Below are 23,137 nucleotides of genomic sequence, written 5' to 3'. Positions count from 1 at the left end.
TCTTGCTTCTCATTTGGGAAGATTTTATAGAACAATACCCACTTTGCCCAGGTGCACTAGCTCACACATGTAATCCCAGCTCTTTCGGAAGCCGAAGTGGGTGGGTTGCTTGAGCTCAGGAGTTGGAGACCAGCCTGGGCAACATGACAAAACCCATCTCTACAAAAAAATACAAAAATTAGCCACTTGTGGTGGTTCATGCCTGTAGTCCCAGCTACCTGGGAGGCTGAGGTGGGAGGGTTGCTTGAGCCTGGGAGGTGGAGGTTACAGTGGGCCTAGATTGTGCCACTGCACTCTGGCCTAGGTAATCGAGCAAGACTCAGTCTTAGAAAAACAAAAAACAAACAAAAACCAACAATACCCACTTAAATCTAAAGGTATGCAGATTTGAGGTGTGATATTGTTTAACCTTTGCAAATCTTGTAATTGGCTTCTGTGGCATAACTTGCTCATCGTTCTCCTGCCTGTCTTACCAGTTTGTTTTAAAAGTTCTTTGCTGGTTTGTATCTTGTTACCTGTTGAATGGCAATATTCTGCTGCCATGGCTTTACTTGCCTGCCTGTGTTTCTGAGCCCATCCCATATTTTCTGTATATTTGTACAAATCTTCATCTACATGATCTGTTTTAACTTAAGATTCATCCTGTACAGTGCCTAAACTCTGCCTTTTCTTCATTACAGCACAGTGTTTCTCCACCTTTTCTGTCTTTTCTCTTGACACTGCAGTCTCCTGAGCCAGCCATGCCGGAAACATCAGGAGTACCTCTGATTCTTTCCTGCCTTCCTTCCGTATGCCCTGCTTATGCTGCTTTAAATAGCTCTTGACTATATTATTTTATTTTTATATTGTTTGGTCACTGTCCCAGTTATTAATAAGATCCTTTCGATCTCCTAAATGGCCTCAGGCTCATGTCTTTCCCTGAATCTGTTCATTTTTATATTCTGCCATTAGAGATAATTAAAAAAAAAAAAACAAAACCCGATTTGATCATTTAATCTCTTGTGTAAAGATGTCTGTTGATTCCCTACTGTCTTTGTATGAAATCAAGGCTTTTAAGTATGGCATTTGAGGACCCAGCAAGCTTCATCTCATGCTGCTTTCCTGGAGCTGGCTGACTGCTTACATAGACTGTAAGCAGCTTGAGGGTCAAAATTATTTTCCTGGCACCTTGCATAGTGCCAGTCGGTTGCGGAGATTCAATCAGCGTGTGCTTTTTCTCCACGGCCAGCATTGTCACCTGCATGACGCTTTTAGTCCTTCCCACTGTTGCCTTAATGCCTCATTGTCGCTTACATTATGCTTCAGCTTCTTCCCATTGTTGCATCGTCCACGCGTTTCTTCAAGCCACCAAAGCTTGGTGATATCTGCAGCATTGTGCTATGATGTTAGCAGATAAATATCCGTAGGGTGTGTGTATTCTCTACATAGGGAACTGTTTGTGAAATGCTGAGGTATTTTTGAACCAATTCATAAAGCTGCTCATATATACGAAAGGAGATGAAAGCTAATGACAATTCAGCAAAGCTTAGTTATGGCTGGGAGGGGTGGGGGTGTGTGTGTGCGCACGCGTGTACACACACACTCACACACACAGACAGACACACAGACAGACACACACACACACACACACACACACACACACGGAGGGTGGAAATCACTGTGTTCCTTTGGGGCCTAAGGGTAATGAGCTTCTACCTGTAAGATATTCTGATTTGGTAGAAACGTATCTTTGAATAAGAATCATTAGCAGTAGCTGCATGGGCTTCTGCTTTGTCAACATTGCTGAGTTTGATAATTAGATCATTAAAAGGATGTAATCACATTTTGGAAATCCTTTGCTGCAGTTATCTATAGAAGTTTACTAATCATTATGGCAGGCTTCTAGCTTTTTTTTTAGAGCAGTCATGATGCTACAAAGATTTTTTGTGTGTGCTGAAAATATTTTCCTTGTATCAATAAGGTTTGGATGATATTTGTCACTTTCTGCCACCTCAGAGTCAGCAAGGAGGATCTTGCAAAGTATTCAGCATTTTGTTGAAACAAGATATTATGTTCTATGTAAATAAAAATTTCTTTTAGTTTATTGGAGTAGAAGGGTATTTTCTCCATGACAAGGAATGTTTAAACTTGCATGATCTTGGTATTTAAAAGTTCTTTTGAAAACAACTCATGTTTTCAATTACAAAATAATACAGAGCTCTCAGTGAGTGTGATCATTCTAAAGGTCACATATTTACTAATAGACATCAGTATTAGCTGAGTAGGCTCTTTAAAGCCTTTTATTGTTAGGCCAGACATAGTGGCTCATGCCTGTAATCCTAGCACTTTGGGAGGCCAAGGTAGGTAGACCATGAGGTCAGGAGTTGAGACGAGCCTGGTCAACATGGTGAAACCTTGTCTCTACTAAAAATGTAAAAATTAGCCGGGTGTGGTGGCACACGCCTGTAATACCAGCTACTCAGGAGTCTGACGCAGGAGAATTGCTTGAACCCAGGAGGCAGAGGTTGCAGTGAGCCGAGATCGTGCCACTGCACTGCAGCCTTGGTGACAGAGCGAGACTCCATCTCAGGGAAAAAAATCAAAAGCCTTACTGTTTGTCCTTTCCCTGAAAGCTCAGGATTCATTTTCTTCTTCCACTCTTTGCTGGTATAGTTTCTTCATTTCTGCACGGCAAATTTCATTTAACATGTTACCTTTTCTAGGAAACCTTTCACAACTCTCTTAGACATGTCTCGTTATGACAGGAATGAGGAAGCAGAAGTGTAAAATATAAGCGGGTAAGAAAAAGGGTGGGAACTTCCATTGTTTTGCTCCTCCGGTTAGGTGCCGTTACATCACTAAAGGGAAGAGCTAAAAGCTTCAGTCAGTCAGGATTGAATGGCTGCTGAAAATGAGTCAGTGTCTTATGTCCAGACGTTTTGGAACTCTTTTCTCCCAGTCCATTCATGCCATTCTCTTTTCAGGTAGATTTGCCTCTCATTGCTCTTGTCCTCTATGAAGAATCAAAGGTTTAATGGTTTTTGAAGAAAGCAGATCTTGTTCATTGGAGCTGCCAAGTTACTAATTCTAATTATCTTTATAGCAAATTGATAAACATAGAATTAAGTGCTGTATTGTGTATAGCAAAGTTTTTTCCTGAAAACATTGCTTATAATTTTTATAAATAATATACCAGGTTATATTAACTAGGAAAAATTTAGAGTTTAACAGGGTTCTGTGATGAATCCATTTGTGGAAGAAGATTTATTTTGGCAAGCTCATTGGTCTGTCTTAAAACCTGGATTTCCTCATGTAGTGTCTGGTATTCCATAAAGTAAGGCACATTTGCAGTCAGTTAAATCTTTTTCTTTTTTCTTTTGCAGAGACAAATAATTTCATTCATTCTTTCTTTTTTTTCTGAGACAAATCATTTCTTAAGTGGATCTCACCAGATTCTTAGGGCCTATTTGCACTTACATTTCTATAATTGGGTGGGATCTGCCTTTCTAAATTAGAATTCATAAGAAGAGTGCTATGGAATAGGCTACTAAAGTCTGTTGGCCATGAAGGCAGTGTCTCAGCTAGTGGCTTCCTTTATTCCAAAACCTTGTTAGTGTCCTTGGGGACATTTCTTTGATAAATAACTATTCCACAGTCCAGCCTGCTTTTTTCTAAATGTAATTTCAAAACCCAGTAACTTCAGTAGATTTTTTTGATTGACCACAGTAGACACAGAGTATGAGAAACAAAATAGAATCCTGAAACTTTTTACCTGGTAAACAGAGGAAGTAAGGATAGTGTTTTCAGGGTCATTCATTTTTAGGCAGCTATTCAATTCTGATGTGTTTGATTTATTGGAGTTTTTGATGATTCTATTCCCTTTTGTGGTAAACTGTCTGGTTCACTATACCTTTGTTGGAGGAGTATAATAATCCAAGTGCCTGCTTTTATTTTCTTGTCTGCATGTATTTTATATATCTGTTTTTCCATCCATGGCATAATGTGATAATGTATTTTGATAAATGCATTGTTTTGCTAGAATTTTAGCCCATTCTGCGAAATGAAAAGCCCACGAGAAGACTTTAGGCTAGTATACTTGTGAGTATTAAAATTTGTTTTTAACAATTACAAAATACATATTGGTTTTGGAGGCACCTTTGATGTTCTAATAATTATGTTAATACAGAATGGATGCTTCCTAAAAATTTTTAGTGTAACTGAGCTTTTAAAATCTTACTATTTTAGGCACCTATGTAATTTTACATGTTTTTTTTAAGTTGGATGCTAGTGTAGGTGCTCATTTTGATGTTGTTTTTAAAAAAAATTGACATCACAGTCCTTTCCATCTTTAAGTGACAGCAGAATCCTGAGTATAAGAAAATGTGATTAATTCTCCCATATTGAAGTCATGTAATCATTCTTTGCCTAACAGCTGCTTTCTATTCAGTACACTGAACATAAAATTCTGGAGTGGCATTGTGCTGTCATAAATTTTAAATGTGAACCATTCTTCCTCTTAAGTATCATATGGTATTGCTGTTTTGAATTTGTCAGTTTGGTAGGGGGTTTTTTTAGAGACTGCTATTGTAGTCGGCTAGGAAGGCCTTCTTCTGGGACTAAACTCTCTCCTTCATTCTCTATATTACTGTGATGTTTAGTATTATGTTACTGTAATTTTTATTATTTCTTGGCAGGGAAGCAGTGGGGAAAAATTGGTTTGACTTGTCATTCCTTTTATTTCTGTGGCATATTGAAAAAGTGGACAAATAGGACCAAACAAAGCAGTATTCTTACCTGGCTCTTTAAAGTAGAAAGAGCCAGTTTTATACATTTCAGTTCAACACATTTGTATTGACTCTGTTCACAGCACCATGTGGAAAAATAAGGATAATTAAGACTTCATTTCTTCCCTGTCTGGTAGGATACGTGAAAAAATTATATAAATAAATATAATTATATTAAAGGTTCTTTGAAAGCAAAGCTGTGCTGCCTTCTTTTTGTAAATCTTGCTTGCCATGTTCAGTACATTGGAGGTACTCATAGTATTCTCCAGCAGACTGCAATAATGGTGATACGTAGACTTGAGATGGAGATTTGAGGTGGGGAGATCATTTGATTTGGGCCTTTAATGAAAGATAGATGGAAGAGTCAGTGCTGACTTCCTAGAATTTAACAGCCACCACTGCAAATAGACTAACGAGGAACCTGGAGTTGGGAATTAGATTATTGTGACTCTAGATGCCAAGGAGATTCTTGCTGCTGGTTCATGCTTGATGGATGTGCCTGTTTTTGGTTGGGAGCAGTTGATTTCAGATTTCCCCTGCAATTTCTGCCTGGGGCTGTTCTAGTGTCACTCCCTTTGTGAGCCCTTCTCATGCTGCTTTCTCTTCCTGATAAGAATCCCCTGATTTATGAGAGCAGTGTTCTTCAAATGGGAAACAGGGCTGTAGGCTTTTGTTTGTTTATTTTACTTTTTGTTTTCTGTTTTTCAAAATAAACAGAAGAATTTTTAGAAAGACATGAAAAGAAAGAGTTGCCTAAGGTGACTCAGGAGTCGTGGTCTCAGGTGGTTTGGGATCTATGAAAGAAGAGTTTCAAAAAGAAGGTGGCCAAAATATAAAAGGACAAATTCAGCACTAAATTTAGCAATTAGAAATTCAGTGAAACTCTTTTTATTTTTCATGTGGACTAAAAGTGTGAAAACTATTTTATACTCTAGAATAGAAGTTCAGTGATTAGGCTTTTGCTGTTTTTACCAAAATCGTAAGTGGCTTCTCCGACTTTATTGCTCTGAATGAAAAGCTGAGTTATTCTTTTTCATTCTTAGGAGAAACATCTCCCCTATATTTGAAACTCAAAGTTACTTGCCTTTGAATTGATGTCAGATCATTGGTCTGAGAATCAGCCAGTATGTTTTGAAGTACTTTATCTCCCAAGAAACCACAAAGTTACTTAAATCCTAAATGACTTGGCAAAATCCTTGTCATTAGGATTGACTTTGCCAGGTCATTTAGGATTAACAAACTTGTGACTGTTTTGTTCTGTAATGAAAATGTCTGAAGAAGAACAGAGGTCAAAATGATCATATCTGAGCAAGTTTGTTTCAGTTAATCCTTTGTAGTGCAGAGTTTTACAGTATTACACCTTAAAGTGGTGCTCAAATTTAATTTTGGTAATACATTAGAGTATAAAATATAGTTTTATCATGAACATGCAAATAGGAAAAATACATAGTCCCAATTTCTAATTTTTTTTTAAATTTCAAAAATGGCACAGTTGAAGTTTGAAGATACATTCTGTTGAATTTTGTTTTGAGACACAGTCTTGCTCTATCACCTACACGGGAGTGCAGTGGCACAATCTCGGCCCACCACAACCTCTCCTTCCTGGGTTCGTGATTCTCCTGCTTCAGCCTCCCAAGGAGCGGGGACTACAGGCATGCACCACTATACCCTGCTAATTTTTGTATTTTCAGTAGAGATGGGGCTTTGCCATGTCGTCCAGGCTGATCTTGAACTCCTGACCTCAAGTGATCCGCCTCCCAAAGTGCTGGGATTCTGTTTAATATTTTTAATTCAACTTAAATCTGTATAAGCCTTCAGTTTTGATTTCTAATGAAGAAAGAACAGAAATATATTTTGTGGTGCCACCAAGAGAGTTCAGCACATCAGTTGCGTGAGTACCTAGTTCACCTATCAACAATAGCTCTTTCCAGAGCTTGTAGGTGAGAACTTTAGTAATCTGGCTTGGTCATGGTTAAATTGCTGCCATTAGACATCGAGCAGATTAAAAAGGAGAGTTGGGGGCTGGCAAACGTCATACTTGTTTATTAAGACAAGATGATGACGGAAAATTGTAGGACTAACTTTGTGTACTTTTTAAAGAAAGGAACCTTAAAATGATTTTTATTCCTTTATGTTAGATTTTGTAATTAAGAATTCTGTGGTAGTTAATAAAAAGTCTGACTTCAGTTAGAATGTTTCTCTGAACATGACTATGGAAGCCTATGTGTTACTTCAAATAATCTTTTTCAAATAGCTGTATTTCCTTGGTTATCCTTATTTATTTATTTGACATGGTCTCACTTTATCACTCTTTAATATTCATTTTTAAACATATTTATGAGAAAATATCCCTTATCAGCATTTATAAAATGGGCACAGTCTGAATTGACCATTAATATATTTTCTAATGTAATAAAGCTGTGCAATTAGTGTGAGCCCTAATATTTTATGTTAAAAGGATGATTTGTGTTACATTGGAGATAACAAGGAAGCTCTTATGCTGAGCCTTGTGTTGAAATGAGATTTTCTATAATGCTATTAAACCAGGCGTCCCCAAACTATGGCCCGCGGGCCGCATGCGGCCCCCTGAGGCCATTTATCCCCTCCCCCCCCGCCCCCGCCCCCACTGCACTTCAGGAAAGGGCACCTCTTTCATTGGTGGTCAGTGAGAGGAGCACAGTATGTGGCGGTCCTTCAACAGTCTGAGGGACAGTGAACAGGCCCCCCCTGTCTAAAAAGTTTGGGGACGCCTGAATTAAACTGTTGGAGTTCAACATTTTTCTGGAGGCACTTTTGTATCTTTTTGTAAGATTTTAGAATAAAATGTGAAACAGAATCTTTAATCATTGTTTCACTGAATGAGGTCTGTGCTCCTCAGAATCAGTCCTCTGATCCCTTTTGGATTCAGCAATGTCTGTGAGAGATTTAGAACACCTTCTCATGTAAGCTTACGGCAATCTCAGGAAAAGTGACTTACATTAGGTAATAGTTACGGTTTTTGCAAAGTAACACATGCTCCTTATTCCAAGTAGTTGTGTGAGAACTTAGCTTCCATCTTCCATGCCTATTGTAGGGGATGTAAGACCAAGCAGGTACATGTTAGCATTCCTGGTGAGCCGTAGCAAGGCTGCTCTTAGTGATGGAGTCTAGTTACATGAAAAATTTCAACAAAGATGGAAGTTTCATGTCTCATTGGTAGTTTTTAGAAACAAGCCACAACCCACAGAGATTTATCTTGGGGCTTTTCCTCTTTAGATATAAAGTTATTAATTTGTAGCCTTTGGCTCAAAAAGCAACAGGCATTGACAGAACATTAAGTTCAAACTTAAAGTCAAGATTTCTACAGCGATTAGGCTGCAGGGGGGTATTTTAAAGATAATGGTGATTGTGGCTAATGTGATAAATGCTTGAGAGAAAGAAAAAACTCCCAACTCTAGCCGTGTTAGTGGGTTTCAGGCTTTGGGCTGTGGTTTATTTGGCTTTGAGGGTAAAGGTAAAAATCTTTATGATACTCTTTTCCTCTCTATTTTTTTTTTCCTGCTTATGTATTCATTGAAGTTTGTTTTTATCATGTTTTCCGTTTCTGGCCATTTAGTAATGTTCAGGGAAATACGTACTTTTGTGGCATATGTACACATTACGTTGAAAGTCTTTCATGTTTATTTTTGCACTGTGATTTGAACCAGTTTTTAAAACTGAAATTTCTGTATGTATTATGGGCACGCCAATAGGAATGTCTTCAAATTCATGTTGTTTTGCTGCCTGCTCTGTACAGACTTCTACTACGTGTTTTGCACATGTGCTATACGGGAGTTCATCCAAATGTATTTCGTGTAATGGCTTGTCTTTTTAGTTACCAGCATCTGAAATACAGTACCTTTATTTGGTACTATCATGTACATAAAATTGTAATTTCATTTACCAGTAAAATTATTATGCTTTGTTTTCTGCTAAGTATTTCTTGATCCAGTATGCATTACAAATAACTTCGTGATGTTATATTTTGTTTTTAGGTTAGTATACTATCATTCAGTATCCTGACTATCATATTTCCAACTGGATTCCAGTCTAAAGTATATGAACATAGTAATTAGTTTCTTTCTGCAAAATCACTTTAAGATCACTCTCCATGCATGTGTTATAGAAAATATTTTTTAATGAATTGCCTGCCCTAGTTCTTTGCATCACTGGATGCATCTATGTGCCTGTGCATCTTCTGTGCCAGCAAACATGATATGGACAAACTGAAGTTTTGTAACTACAATGCTATTTTAAATTTACCAGAATATATACTTAAATGGAGTCCAACAATAATAGCTAATATTTGTTGAGGTCTTCCTATGTGTCAAGCTGTGTTCTGAGTAATTTATCACTATACACACTTTTCTGTTGCTGTATAATAAATTACCACATTTGGCCATCTATATCTTTGCGTTCTTCATCCATAGATTCAGTCACCACAGATAAAAAATGTTTGAAGTAAAAATAACAGTACAGTAAAAAATAATATAAAATTAAAAAGTGTAAAAATGAATTTTATAGTATTTATATTATATTAGGTATTATAAATAATCTATAGATGATTAAAGTATACAGGAGGATAGGCACAGGTTATATGCACGTAGTATGCCATGTACTCTAAGGGACTTGAGCATCTGTAGATTTTGGTATCCACAGGGGTGCTAGAATCAATACTGAGGGATGATTGTGTGATCTTAGTGGCTTAGAGCAGCACTCACTTATTATATAGAGTGTGTACTCCAGGGGTGCAGGAAGCTTGGGGCCATCTTAAAATTCTGCCAACCACAATAAGTATCAACTCATTTACTCCTCACAGCCACTCTGTGAGCTCAGCACCATTTTTAGCAATATTTTATACTTGAGGACACTTGGTCAAAGGAGTCACAGAACAACAAAGTAGGAGAGCCTGAGCAGCAACTTGGGCAGCCTGACTTAAGAGCATAGACTCTATCTACGCTTCAGCTCTAGGAGCTCAGCATTGTAGCTGTTCATTCCATCACTTTTTCTGTATATCCACAATTCTTCTTTCTTTCTCTTGTCATATAGTGTTCCTTAGAAGATGCACACGTTTGTGTTGTTTAGGAAACCGTTACTTGGGCCACGTACCTTTTATATGGACTTGATTTTACTTTCTTGGCCGTTTGAATAACCTCTGAGTCACAAACCTAACTGCAGGACCCACCCCCCCCCCACCCACCCACCCATAGACTTGCTTATTTGTTCTATCCATGGCTGTAAATTCATTATTTTGCTGTTAACTCTTTGCCAGTACTTGTAAAGTCTAGATTTAGCTTTTTGTTGAAAATTGGGAGTTGTGGCTCTTGCTGGGCCAATTCCCACATGGCAATAATTTGCTTGAGCTAGGTAGCAGCCACTCCTTTTGGTGAAGTGTGAGCCGTCCAATTTGCTATATTCAGCCTACTTAGCTAACCCTAACCTATTCTTTTGAGTCTTAATCTGAACTTAAACTTGAGCTAAACATATATTAATCATTATAACAGAGGTAATCTTCTCTTTTCCTACTTCACCTGTTGTTTATACAGTTTTTTTCACCTGAATTCCTTCTCTATTTAAAAACCCACCATGGTTTTTAGTAGTAAAATGTAATTCAGTCTTTAAATCCAGCCACAGTGAATGAAGCAAAAAGGGAATTTATTGGCTATTAACTGAAAAATGCCTCCTTTTAACATTGCTAAGGCCAGGAGCTCAAACAACGTTATTAGGATTTGGTCTTCTCCCATTGCTAGGCTTTCGTGCCGTGAGCTCCTTTGAGTCTCCCCCAGCCTTTCTTCTTTCGGTGGCAAGACAGTGGCCAGAAGTTCTAGGTTTTCATCCTCTTAGCTCCAAATTCAATAGGAAAAGTAACTTATTTTTTTTGTTGCTTAAGCATAATTCCCAAGATGAGCGGTGATTGTATTTCATGGGCATGGCTTGGGTCAGGCATGCACTCTTGAACCAATTGCTGTAACCAGGGAAATGCAGTATTTCTATTTGCTTGGCTTAGCTCGCATGCCATCCCTGGGAGTTCATTCTAAGGGAGCACAGAGACAGGAAGGGCTGATTTTCAGAGGAATATGGGGAGTGAATGCTAGATGACAGAAATAGTGCAGCTTCCTTGCTGACTTTGTATTCCTCTCTTAAACTTCTCTAGTACGGATTATCAGTGACACATATAATATTCTGCTTTATATTATAGTCACTTATTTATTTACTCATTTGCCAGACATTTATTTAGTGCCAATGATGTTGCAGGCATTGTGCAAGAGGATGGGGATAGAAAGATAAAAAAGACACATCAGTTGCCCTTGGGGAATTCACAATACAATATGCATAATTTGCTCCCCAGCTGGATTGTAAAGCTTAGGAGATGTCAGAAATGTTATTGTGTTCCCTTATAGCATATAACATAATATTTCTCCTAAAATAGACTCTCAACAGACAGTATGAAATGTGTGCCTGCAGCTTATTAAAACATATTTTCATTACTTCAGACTTGCTAGGTGAATAGATCTTAATTTGTGGCCATCTTATTTATACTCATACCTGAAAATCATTCCCACTACAGCTCTGTTTGCCCTTGTCCCTGCCGGAAGTGTACTAGTACCTCTCTTTCAGGCACCTACGGAATTTCTCCAGCACTCATCTCATTCTGTCTTTTATCACGGTTACTTGTTGGTTTATCTTGGCTCCTGTAGGGGAACTGGACAGTCAAGAATAGCGAATTGCTTAATAGATGTTTGCTGATTTGAGTCTGCTGAACGGTGGCAATGTCAGTGTTTTGATCCTGGGGACTGGTTTCAATTCTTTTTTTCATTGTCTGTTTGTATTTTATTTCTTCATAAGACTTTGTTCAGATTTTCCCTTAAGTTCTCATTTATGTTTAATAGGTAGATTTGAGTTTTGCCCTTCATTAGTCTTCCATGTACACATTTTGGTACTGGTAGTATTTTAATACTTGTCTGGGTTGGTACTGATAATCAGTGGGGACTTATTGTCTACAAAGCTGAACTACCCTTAGGATGGACAGCATTATTATAGAAGGAAAATGAACTTCACTGACAGGCCGGATGTTTTCTGTTATCCAATCTGAAGTTAATATCCTTTGTTTCTATTTTGTTTGCAATAGAATCCAGACTTTGATTTCCTGAGGTCTTTGTAATCAGTAGTGAGAAAGCAAACTTGTTGTGCTTTGAGAAGGATAAGAGCCAACATTGAATATTGTCCATATTCCAAGCACTGTGTCTTGCATATGTTATATTTTAAATCTTCACAACACTTCTATGGGGGTAAGTACTCTTCTTATGCCTGTATTCCAGGAGATAGGACCCAGGCTTAGAAAGATGAAGGAGCTTGCCCAGAGCCACATAGGTAGTCAGTGGTAGAATTGATCCCTAACCTAAGATGTCTGTAATTTTAGAGTTCATGCTTTTAGTAGCTGGAAAGCACAGAGGCATTTGAAAATTCCAGATGCATACCTTGGCATCCCACACCACCACAAAGATCTATAGCATTCTCATTCAGGTAACACTTTAAACACTGCTGGCTGCTTTCCTCATCCATATACCTAAGAAGGCAATTTTGGATATTTTAGAAATCTCTTTGGTAATAACAACAGCAGACTATACAAGCCATCAAGTTACTTTTAATACAGCTAAGTCCCCTTGATTCTTCAACACAGACAAAAACCATTGTCTATAATACATGAAAATATGCATTTTCAACTATGCTAATATATTTTATCACTTACTTGAAATGTTTATTGCAGTTTCTAAAAAAAACTATGTGCATTATGAAAAGTTAAAGTAAGTAAAAGCACAGATTGGAAATTCGAGTACTCTAGAAACCTTCTTAGAGACCAGCACTGTTAACAATTGGGTCCACATTTATATCTTTGTTTAGTATAAACACAGCTACATGCATACCACATATGATTTTTAATGGTTGTATACTATTCCATTGTATGAACCTGTTAAATTTTTTTAACTTTTTTTTTTAAGTTCAGGGATACATGTGCCAGATTGTTATATAGGTAAACTCGTATTATGAGGGTTTATTGTATAGATTATTTTGTCACCCGGGTATTAAGCCTAGTACCCAGTAGTCATTTTTCAGCCCAGATTACAATAGTTGTTTTTCCTGATCCTCTCCTTCCTCACATCCACCACCCTTAAATAGGTGCTAGTGTCTGTTGGCTCTTCTCTGTGTCTCTTTGTGTTCTCATCACTTAGCTCCCACTTAGAAAGATGTTCTCCTAAAATGTTCTCACCACAAGTGAGAACATGTGGTGTTTGGTTTTCTGTTCCTCTGTTAGTTTACTAAGGATAATGGCCTCCAGTTCCATACGTGTTCTTGCAGAGGATATGATTTTCTTTTTTATGGCTGCATAGTAGTCCATGGTGCATATGTACCACATTTAAACAATCCAATCTACCATTGATGGGCATTTAGGTTGATTTCATGCTTCTGCTATTGTGAATAGTGCTGCGAAGAACATAGATGTGCCTGTGTCTTTATAATAAACAATTTATATTCCTTTGGGTAGGTATCAGTAATGGGATTGCTGGATCGAATGATGGTTTTGTCTTTAGTTCTTTGACGGATCGACACACTGTTTTCCACAGTGGTTGAACTAATCTACACTCCAGTGTATAAACGTTCCTTTTTCTCTGCAGCCTTGCCAACATCTGTTATTTTTTTTGAGTTTTTAATAATAGCCATTCTTACTGGTGTGAGATGGTATCTCTTTGTGGTTTTGATTTGGATTTCTCTATTGATCAGTGATGTTGAGCTTTTTTTCATACACTTGTTGGCCACGTGTAACATGTTAAAATTTAATTAACCAGTATAGTATTGAAGTATTTCCATTTATTTCCACTGTAGAGAACATCAGTATACATACATCTTTGCATATGAAACTGGGTTTAATGTAGGATAAATTAGTAGAAATGAAGTTGCAAAAGCAGATTGTATGTTTTTATATGTGTTACCAAATTTTGCTGTAATATATATTGTATTTACACTCCACCAAGCCTATACAAAAGCACTGCTTGTTTACAACCTTGCTAATATAGGATATAGTTACTCTTTTTAATCCTTGCCAATTTAAAAAGTGATTTAAGTAATGCCTCTTTGTAATTTTACTTTTCATTTTTTAGTTATTTGATTCGGGTGGGTTTTAAATCATGAAGTTTTGTGTAATAAAACCATGAGACTTTGACTCTTTTTCCCTGTGACATTTTTAAGGTTGTGACAGTTCTAGGGAGTTCCAGACATTTTCTCAGACTCTTAAAAGTAGAGGTGTTCCTTCTTTATATGAAGAAGTATAATATACAGGGAATGTTACATATTATTTATGGTCCAGTCATCATCATTATATAAAGATAGCTTTTGATACAATCTTATTTTTAAAGCCATTAGGTATAGAAAGTTGTTACCTGGTAGAAGTATATCTTTTACTTTATTAGTACAAAACTTCTATCTTGTCTCTGATATTTTATGAAGGAATACTTGGAAACAAATGTGGCAGCTCCTATAATGACATCTAAATAGTATTGAAAACACATGATGGCTTCTTATATACAGGTTTATTTTACATTCATGTACTTTGAACTTAAATTATTAGGCATTAGGTTTGGTTTGTAGGCTTTAATATGATTTTGGTCATAGAAAAAATAAATATTCCTTATTTAGATTTTTTTCAATTGCAGCCTTTGTAGTTCTTGATGTTAGTATGCACTTATGTTTTATTTTTTTTCCTACTGTAATGGCTTCTAATTATTATTATTATTTTTACCTCAGTAAGTATGTTCTTGCTCTTTATGAATGCTTCCCCCTTGGAAGTTCTTTCTTATTTCTCTTTAGCCGTTGACAAGTGACACTTGTCTGTGAGCCTGCAGACAAAGGAAAAGCTTATGTTGTTTATTGTCTTTCCAGAAGAGGGTGTAATAAGAGAGGAAAAGAGCAACTAGACTGCCCCATCCCCCTTCATTTTAAGCATCTCATAAAAATTAAAGATGATGGAATATTCATCATACTGAAAAGCACTCTTACAGTTATAATTCATAAATAATATTGGCAAGTAAATCCAAGACGTTCTGTTAACAGGAACCAAGAAGTAAAGCTGTCTACCTCTAAAATATGGAGATCATTGTCCTGTGAGACAAGGATGAATGGAGATAGCATGTATTTAGAACTGAAATGGAAGTCCTAGAAGAAAAAATTGCTTAATTAAAAAGCCTTGCTAATCTTGGATAGATTCATAGAATTCTTTGGTCAATACAGTGAGTCTCTGGTATTTATACATCAGAATAACTGAATATTTGACATTTGATGCATCAGAAAATATTCTGGTCAAGAAATTTATTTTCGTTTAAGGTTAAAAACATTTTCATTACAGGCCAGTAATTTCAAGTTCTGGCCTCAAAGAATAAATGCTGTTGTCCTTTTAACTTAAGAAGGGTTATTATGTAAGCCTGAATCACTTACTTTTGTTTATTGAGGGTTCTAGATTTTAGAACATAAGACAAACTCTTTGATGCCTTATTTCCCTGAGAACTCATTAACCCTTTGTAGGCTAGTTTCTGCCTCTGTCACTGTATTGAAGTGAGTTCACTAACATAGCTAGTTACATCTTAATGCTGAATACAGTATTCTTTTTCTCTTCCTATATCCTATTTGACTTCTCTGAGGCGTGTATTGTTGACTGTTTCCTTTAGGAAACTCTTCTTTTTTGACTTTGAAGATACCTTTGTCACCTTGTTTGTTTCGTCTCCATGGATCTTTAAATGTTGTTGTCCCTTAAACATGGTCCTCATTTCTCTTTCTTTCTTTCTTTTTCACGTTGTTTTCCTAACTGTATTCAACTGTTACTTAATTACCATTGAGTGAATTTTTGTCTCTGTGTCAGACCACCCTCCTGAGTTCCAACTCCATTTCTAACTGCTGGCTATTTATATCCTGGATCATTACCCAAACTATTTAAAATCTGGATGATTATCTAGCACTTTTCCTCAAATCTGTATCATTCATGAGTTTTCTTTACTGTATTTCTTTTTTCTTTTTTGAGATGGAGTTTTGCTCTTGTTACCCACGCTGGAGTGCAATGGCGTGATCTCGGCTCACTGCAGCCTCCGCCTTCTGGGTTCATTAATGTTATCTTCCTCTACCTAAGTTCCTCAACCTAGAACATTTTTAGCATCTCTGTGATTGTTAAGAACAGTATCTCAACAAAAATATGTTATTTGTACTAACTGTAGTACAGATAAATAATGCATAAATTATTTATCAACCTCTTAAATACATATAAATTTATTTAAATAAATAGGAATTTAATATTGTATTAATATTTTATCCGAACTTCATAAAATTTAAAGTGTCTGATTTTCTGAGGTTTGCTGAATCTTAACTGATTTTTAACAAATGTCTTTAGCTAATCCTTTTCAGAGGGTTGAAGGAAAGTTCTCTAATTTTATATAGAAAGTAGAAGGAAAATGATTAATGGAAAATTAGATTATATACAATGTTCAAGACTATTTCAGAAAATAGTTATTTTATGTATAAATATATAAAATATTTATAAAAATGTTATAAAAAGTATATACTGTTATTTATATGTAAATCTGCATAACTTTTATTTTTATGTAAATCTGCATTAACTGTATAGGTTAAGGATGAGTAGCCCGTTTCTTCTGTCATGAATGTAGGTATTTTCTTGTAAAGCCCATTTATTGTTGAAGGCAAAGGAGTTGCAATTTTTATTCTGGTTGTCTTTCTGGACATTCATCATGCATATACTATTCAGTAAAATCATTAACAAATGGAAAAGAAATGAGTTGTTCATGGCTGAAGTTGTGGAGGCAAATGTTACCGTTTCTTGAATAGTTGTAGAAACAGGTACTTGAAAAGTCTAACTGGAGAGAAAATCTGTATGATTTTCATAGGCACGACTGAGGTTTTGATGGTTGTGTAGAAAATTTCTCTGCGTGTTCAGACTTCAGAATGGCCTAATTAATAAGAATAACTTCTTTCCTTTCTTGTTTAGAATCAGTTTATTTTGAATATGTCCTTCTAACATTTTCTAGATTAAAGTAGGTTAAAACATCCGAGAGTGTCCTGGAGTGCAAAATCTACCTCTCCACGCATACATGCATACATAAAACTGCAAAACAAAACACTGAAATCAAACCTTTGAATTTTCTGTGAGAAATTTGGTCTTAATAATTCATACTTCCTTTGAGGATTGATTTTGTTCTCCTTTTGAAGAATTTTGACTTTCTTGTTCCATACCTGTCATCTCAGTTGTTTAACGATTTATTTTTCTTGCTCAGAGAATTGAGTTTTCCAGATCATATGACTATAGCATGTATCGGTGTCAAGGTCAAAATCTTTTAATTTTATTGATGGAACTGGTATTGTAACCTGAGGGTCTCCTGCTGTATATTTAAATCCTGTCATAATGCCTAAAAACAGTCATATCTTGGTTTTGGTCCAACAGATACTTTTATTAAATTCCTTGGCTACATCTAGTTTGCTTTTTCCTTGAGAGAAATATAACAGAATACCAGCAGCATCATGATCGCAAATAGATGGTTACCATGGCAACCTGACAGTTTTTAATATTAGAATTTTCTTATTAAAGCAGAACTTATGACATTGGAGACCTTTTGCTGACTGAAAACATTATGCTGTCTCTTATAGTTGGAATTACAGTGTTTCCAAGCAGAAAACTGTTATTCTTTGTTTAGAAAACACTTTGTTTACTCATTAACCCCTCAGCTACTATGTAGACCCTTAGGTGGGTTGAATCTTTTACGCTGCTGGGCAGCAGTGAGATCGGTAAGTGACACCAAGTAAAGAGAATCATGGTTTGGTGTCTGACATCAAAGAATATTACCACCTACTGACTACCTGAGTAGTCTTGGGGAGGTTGCTTAGGTTCTGGTACTGCTTTTAAAAATTAATAAGTGTGAATACTAATTCCTGCCTTAACTTGTCTCATAAGCTTGTTTTAACAAATTAAGACATAAAATATTTATTATTGCATATTATTAACAGTGAATAATGGAAATAAGTAGTATGCAACATATTGGATTTGTGTATTATCTCATTTAACCTCCACAGTAACCCTGTAAAATAGATACATTATTCTTACCTTATATATGAAGACATTTGTAGGCAGAAAACCTAGTTGGGCTGGGTGTGGTAGCTCATGCCTGTGAGGTGGGTGGATCATTTGAGGTCAGGAGTTCCAGACCAGCTTGGCCAACATGGCAAAACCCTGTCTCTACTAAAAATAAGAAAATGAGCCAGGCATGGTGATGGGTGCTTGTAATTCCAGCTACTTGGGAGGTTGAGGCAGGAAAATCACGTGAACCTGGGAGGCAGAGATTGCAGTGAGCCGAGATCACTTCACTGCATTTCAGGGTGGGTGACAGAGTGAGACTCTGCCTTAAGAAAAAGAAAGCTTGGGGCCAGGCACGGTGGCTCACGCCTGTAGTCCAGCACTTTGGAAGGCCGAGGTGTGCGGATCATGAGGTCAGGAGATCCAGACCATCCTGGCCAACATGGTAAAACCTTGTCTCTACTAAAATTCAAAAAATGAACTGGGCATGGTGGCACACACATGTGGTCCCAGGTACTTGGGAGGCTGAGGCAGGGGAATTGCATGAACCGGGAGGTGGAGGTTGTGGTGAGCCGAGATCGCACCACTGCACTCCATCCACCCTGGCAACAGGGCAAGACTCCATCTCAAGAAAAAAAAACTTAATTAGTTTACCCAGATCACACACAGATGTATACATGAACTCAGGAAGAGTTGTCTGTTTCTATTTTCAGGGCTTTCTCAACTAATTCTTTTGCCTGTCATGTAGCTGGCACATAGTAGGCACTGCATTTATGAACACTTAGCTGAACACTTAAAGGCAATGGTAGTCTGCTCTCAGTAAGACTGACCGTTTGTAAATAAATTTAATCTGGTCTAGTCAAGAAATTAGAAATTGCTGGAGCTAATTCTGCAAGAGAGTAGGCCCTAGTTGTTTCTGTAATTTTCTTTCGTTCATCTGACCTTACTGAGTGAATGCTATGTGCCAGGGACTCATATTTAGAAATGAGGAAGACATTCTCTGTATAGATGATGGCTAATGCTGTGGAGGTAGAAAGAACGCAGGGAGAGGGTAGGTACAAAAGAAGATAGTAGAAGCATGGATGGAACACTTTGGAACAGGAATATTTAAGAGGCAAGCTGAAAAAGAGAAGCCAACAAAGGCGATTGAGAGGGAGTAAAGTGGGAGGAAAACCTGAAGAGAATATATCATAGAAACCAAGGAAGTAAAAAACACTTTGTGGAGGTCAGCAGTTTCAAGTGCTGCTGAGAGGTCAATTAATGTGAGGACTGAATTAATTGAATTCAATAATAAAGAATCCTTTGGCTAGCTTTGCTAGAGCACCTTAGAGTAATGAGCACTTGATCATTTTGAAAAACCTGACTGTGAATAGAAGAAAAGAATAGGGCACTAATTAAGAGTGTGGAGTTTTTGGTTCTGTTTGTTTTGAAGAGATTTGAATGTGTGAAGCAGCAAAGATGAAAATTTAAAGATAAGTGGGCAAAAGGGTTATTAGTGATGAAGTGACATTTCTGAGAAGGTGAGAGCAAAGGAATTAGCCTTGAATCCTGGGATAGACACTCTTCCTCTGAGATTGTCGTGGGGTTTTCACTGTGCAAGAAGAGGTTTCTTGGAGTAGTCTCGCTAGTAGGAGGGCTGATTTTGCTCCATGTCTGCAAGAGTGGAAGCACATGTGTGAATGCTAATATGTGTGTGATACTATTTACAGGTTACAGTCCTCTAATTTTTTTAACTTGCCTTCTGATACTGGCTTAAAATAAGTTACAGTTTAATTAAAAGTATTTATTGATCACACTTACCACACCTATGCTAAAGCAGCCTTCTAAAAGCTCCAGGTCTCTAGGGTGCCAGCAAAACATTAAAGTACATAATATGTGTTAATGAGGTAACAGAAGTGAATGATTTGTTGTACAGACTACATGACCAAACAGTTTAGAAGATCCCTGTCAATGCTGGGGCCTCATGAAGAGATCATCCACCAGGTCAAGGAGTGATAACTTTCTTTAGGGGTGATATGATATAGTTTAGGGCTTCACAATACTTTCTTGGTGAGGAGATGCAAATTGGCCTCATAACTCCTCATATTCCGCTATGTATGGAATAGCATCATACATGATCTAGTTGTTGTTTTTTATGGTGCAGTGTTTTTACAGTACAGATGCATTTACCCACCAAATATGGTGGCTTGGAATGGTCCTTTGTGATATTCCTTAATTTCATCAGCAACTTTTCCCAACCCGTGTTTCAGTTTTCAGTGTTAATACTTAGCATTAATTAAAATTATGTTCTTGAAAATGGCCATATGTTGACCCTTTCCTTATGTTTTTTCACTGTCTCCCATGCTCCTTGCCTAACCGTCCTGTTGTTTGCTCAGCCCTTTTCATGCTGAAACTCCTATTTCAGCATGACTCTTTTGCCCCTGAATGCTCTCAAGTAATAGATTGGCAATACCTGTTTGTGGTCTTTTGTTTAAGGAAAGCTTGTAATATGTCATTCCTTTTACTGTGTCGCATGGTTTACTGCAGCATAGCCCTACAAAATTTATATTGTGCTGTGCTGGAGTGACTGCTATGTTGGAGTAGAGTTTTATTAGCAGTATATTTATCCGTATAGTGATTATATCTGCTTTAATATGTGACAGTTTTAGTAAGTTTAAGATAACAGATGTATTGGATTGGTCATGGGAGGTAGAAATGACTCCTTTACCGCCTACCTGTGTGATAATCAAATTCATTTTCCCAAGACTAATATTTCCTTCTTTGTACTGTAATTAGCCTCCTCATTCTGCAAGTTAACTATGATTATAAATACTGAATACTTGGCATGTTTTTTCAACTATGAAAATAAAAGCTTATACTTAATGGGTAAATTACAGTTGAACATAGGGCCAGACATATGGTTATTAGTGTTGCTTAAATTACTGGTTTTTCTTGTCATCGCTGTTGCAAGTGTTCTCAAAGTGACGGGAAATCACTTCCTTTTCTGTTCTCTGTAAGTAAGTACATTTTAAAGTGTATGAATTTGTAATGTAAATATTACTTCGTTTGACCTTTTATGTGGAGGTTAACATATGAATAAACAGCAACAACCAGTATTGAGAAGTCCAGATGCACTGGGCCTGTTGAGGTGCCTCGTGGTCTCTCAACATTTGGTCGAGTGTTTCTGGCTAAAAGCCAGCAGCAAATTACACTTGCCATGCAACTTTTAGCTCATTCTCTTCCTTCTCAGAGCATGATCTGCAAAATGTACTCATAAGACATCAAATTTGAATTGCAAATTTGTATGTGAATATTATTTTACAAGTAGTCAGGAAAGAAACCAAAGGGGAACATTTCCCTAATTTGTTAGCAAGCTGTATACATAATTTGTAACTGATGCTCATCTTGACCATCTAGTCATCAGTATTCTGTAAGATAAAGAAATACTAATATTTTTCAAGTCTTTCTTTTGTTTTTATTAAGACCACTTTATTAACCTACACATTTTTTATTCCACTTAAAAGCTTGTTTAATTGTACCGTCACAAGGTAACAAATAGTCTGGTTTTTTAAGCATGGGAAAGCGTTTTGTATTGTTGAAAATGACATGTTTTAAAATGTATATATAACCTCAGGAGCTGGCTTATAAGTTATTTTCTTTCAGCTGCTTGAAAATGGTGCTAGGGTAGTTGATGATGAAGATATCAGTGTGGTAAATTAAGATTGTGTGTATCTACTTATGTGTGTTTAGTTCAGAATGAAGCTAGATTTTTTTTCCCCCAGCTGGGCAAGGTAAAAGAGATGGGGTGTGAAGGGGAAAAAAAAAAAAAAAAGAATATAGGGTTTTTCAGTTCATCGTGTGAGGCTGAAGTGCTTTCATTCCTTCTGTCTTGCTAGTTGTGGTATTGCCTATTGATATTAGGAAAACTAAACTCCAGATACTTGAAAGCAAAGCAGTGGCATGAAACATTACCCAGTGTTTATGGCCTTGAAGGTGTGTTGATGTGTCGGAAACTCTCACACTAAATTAAAGTTAAGTCTTGAAGTTCTACGCCAATTTCAAGGTTAGACAAGTCATTGTTTTTATAGGTGCACTGCATTTATGAAGAAACTTTTTATACAGAAGTCATACTTAAGGAGTTTATAATTTAAGAAGTTAATCATGTATCTCCTCTCTGATAGCTTTATTAGAGTTTCAAGGTCTTTTCTTGTCTAGTGAAATGAGAACATTGTAACTGAAATGCACAGTCCAAAAAGAAGCTTTTAAAATTTCAAGCAACAGTAGAAATTTGCCAAAGGTTTAGATAGTTTAACGGATAATAATGACTATTAGTGGCAGAAGATGAACTATAGAATATAGATGATTTAGTTCCCTTTTTTCCAGCTTTTGTTGGAAAATTCTCAGGTCGTCTTTCCTTGTCCAGTTTCCTCTATTCATATGCCAATGTAGTTATTTTGCTGTGTTGCTGTTTCTCCTGTCATCATATATTTGAACATTCCTTTAAGTATGGAGGAGCATAACTTTGGTCACCAAGAAGATGGCATCTTTTAAATCTGTGTACTTTTAGAATTTGCTATGTTACGATAGTTTTTTCCTCATAGGCTCACACACTCATTGCGATAAATATACAAGTGATTCTTACTATCTGTGTTGATAGTTTGGGAATTATTTTGAACAGAGTGGCTTCCTAAATTTGTGATATATGGGAGTGGTTCGTACTGAGGAAATCTGTGTATCCACTGACCTGGGGTTGCCCTGGTTTATGGCTGTGGACCTCTCTTGGTGAGTTCATGGTTACTGTTAGAGGCAGGTAAATTTCCCTCTAGCCACTAGGAGCTATGAACAGTAATGTTAACTGAGTATTTACCAAGTGTCATGTACTACGCTAAGCACTTGAATTATCTTATGAAATGCCCACTGAGATCAGTGAGTGGTAGATTTACATACACTGCCAGTCATGCAAAGAAAATATAGTATCAAAGTAAATTTTTCAAGAAGTTAAAACCTGACTCATAGAAATATGAAATGAAATGTCAAAGATTTATTAACTTCGTAGTGAAGAAACCAGGAAGAGTTAATGCAGGTCAAGCATATTGAAGGAACTGAACTTTAGGCATTAGAGTAGGATTGGTAGATTGGAGACAAAACTGGTGATGTTCTGCATGGACTAAAACCACGGTTTTTGGAGTTTTCCTTTCTACTGGACAGAAATCTCTAAGGTAACATTGTAGTTTCACAGCGTCTGCCTTCCAAC

The 23,137-nt window shown here is 36.8% G+C and overlaps 1 protein-coding gene across 3 annotated transcripts in view; it reads left to right on the top strand.

The window, feature by feature from the left end:
- The window catches only part of SMYD3 (SET and MYND domain containing 3), a 755,279-nt gene that overhangs the window by 175,183 nt on the left and 556,959 nt on the right, over positions 1-23,137 (top strand). The window lies entirely within an intron of this gene.

Source organism: Saimiri boliviensis, chromosome 14 (assembly GCF_048565385.1).
Source record: "Saimiri boliviensis isolate mSaiBol1 chromosome 14, mSaiBol1.pri, whole genome shotgun sequence".
In the NCBI taxonomy this organism is placed as follows: domain Eukaryota; kingdom Metazoa; phylum Chordata; class Mammalia; order Primates; family Cebidae; genus Saimiri; species Saimiri boliviensis.
This window is presented reverse-complemented; position numbering and strand designations above follow the sequence as displayed.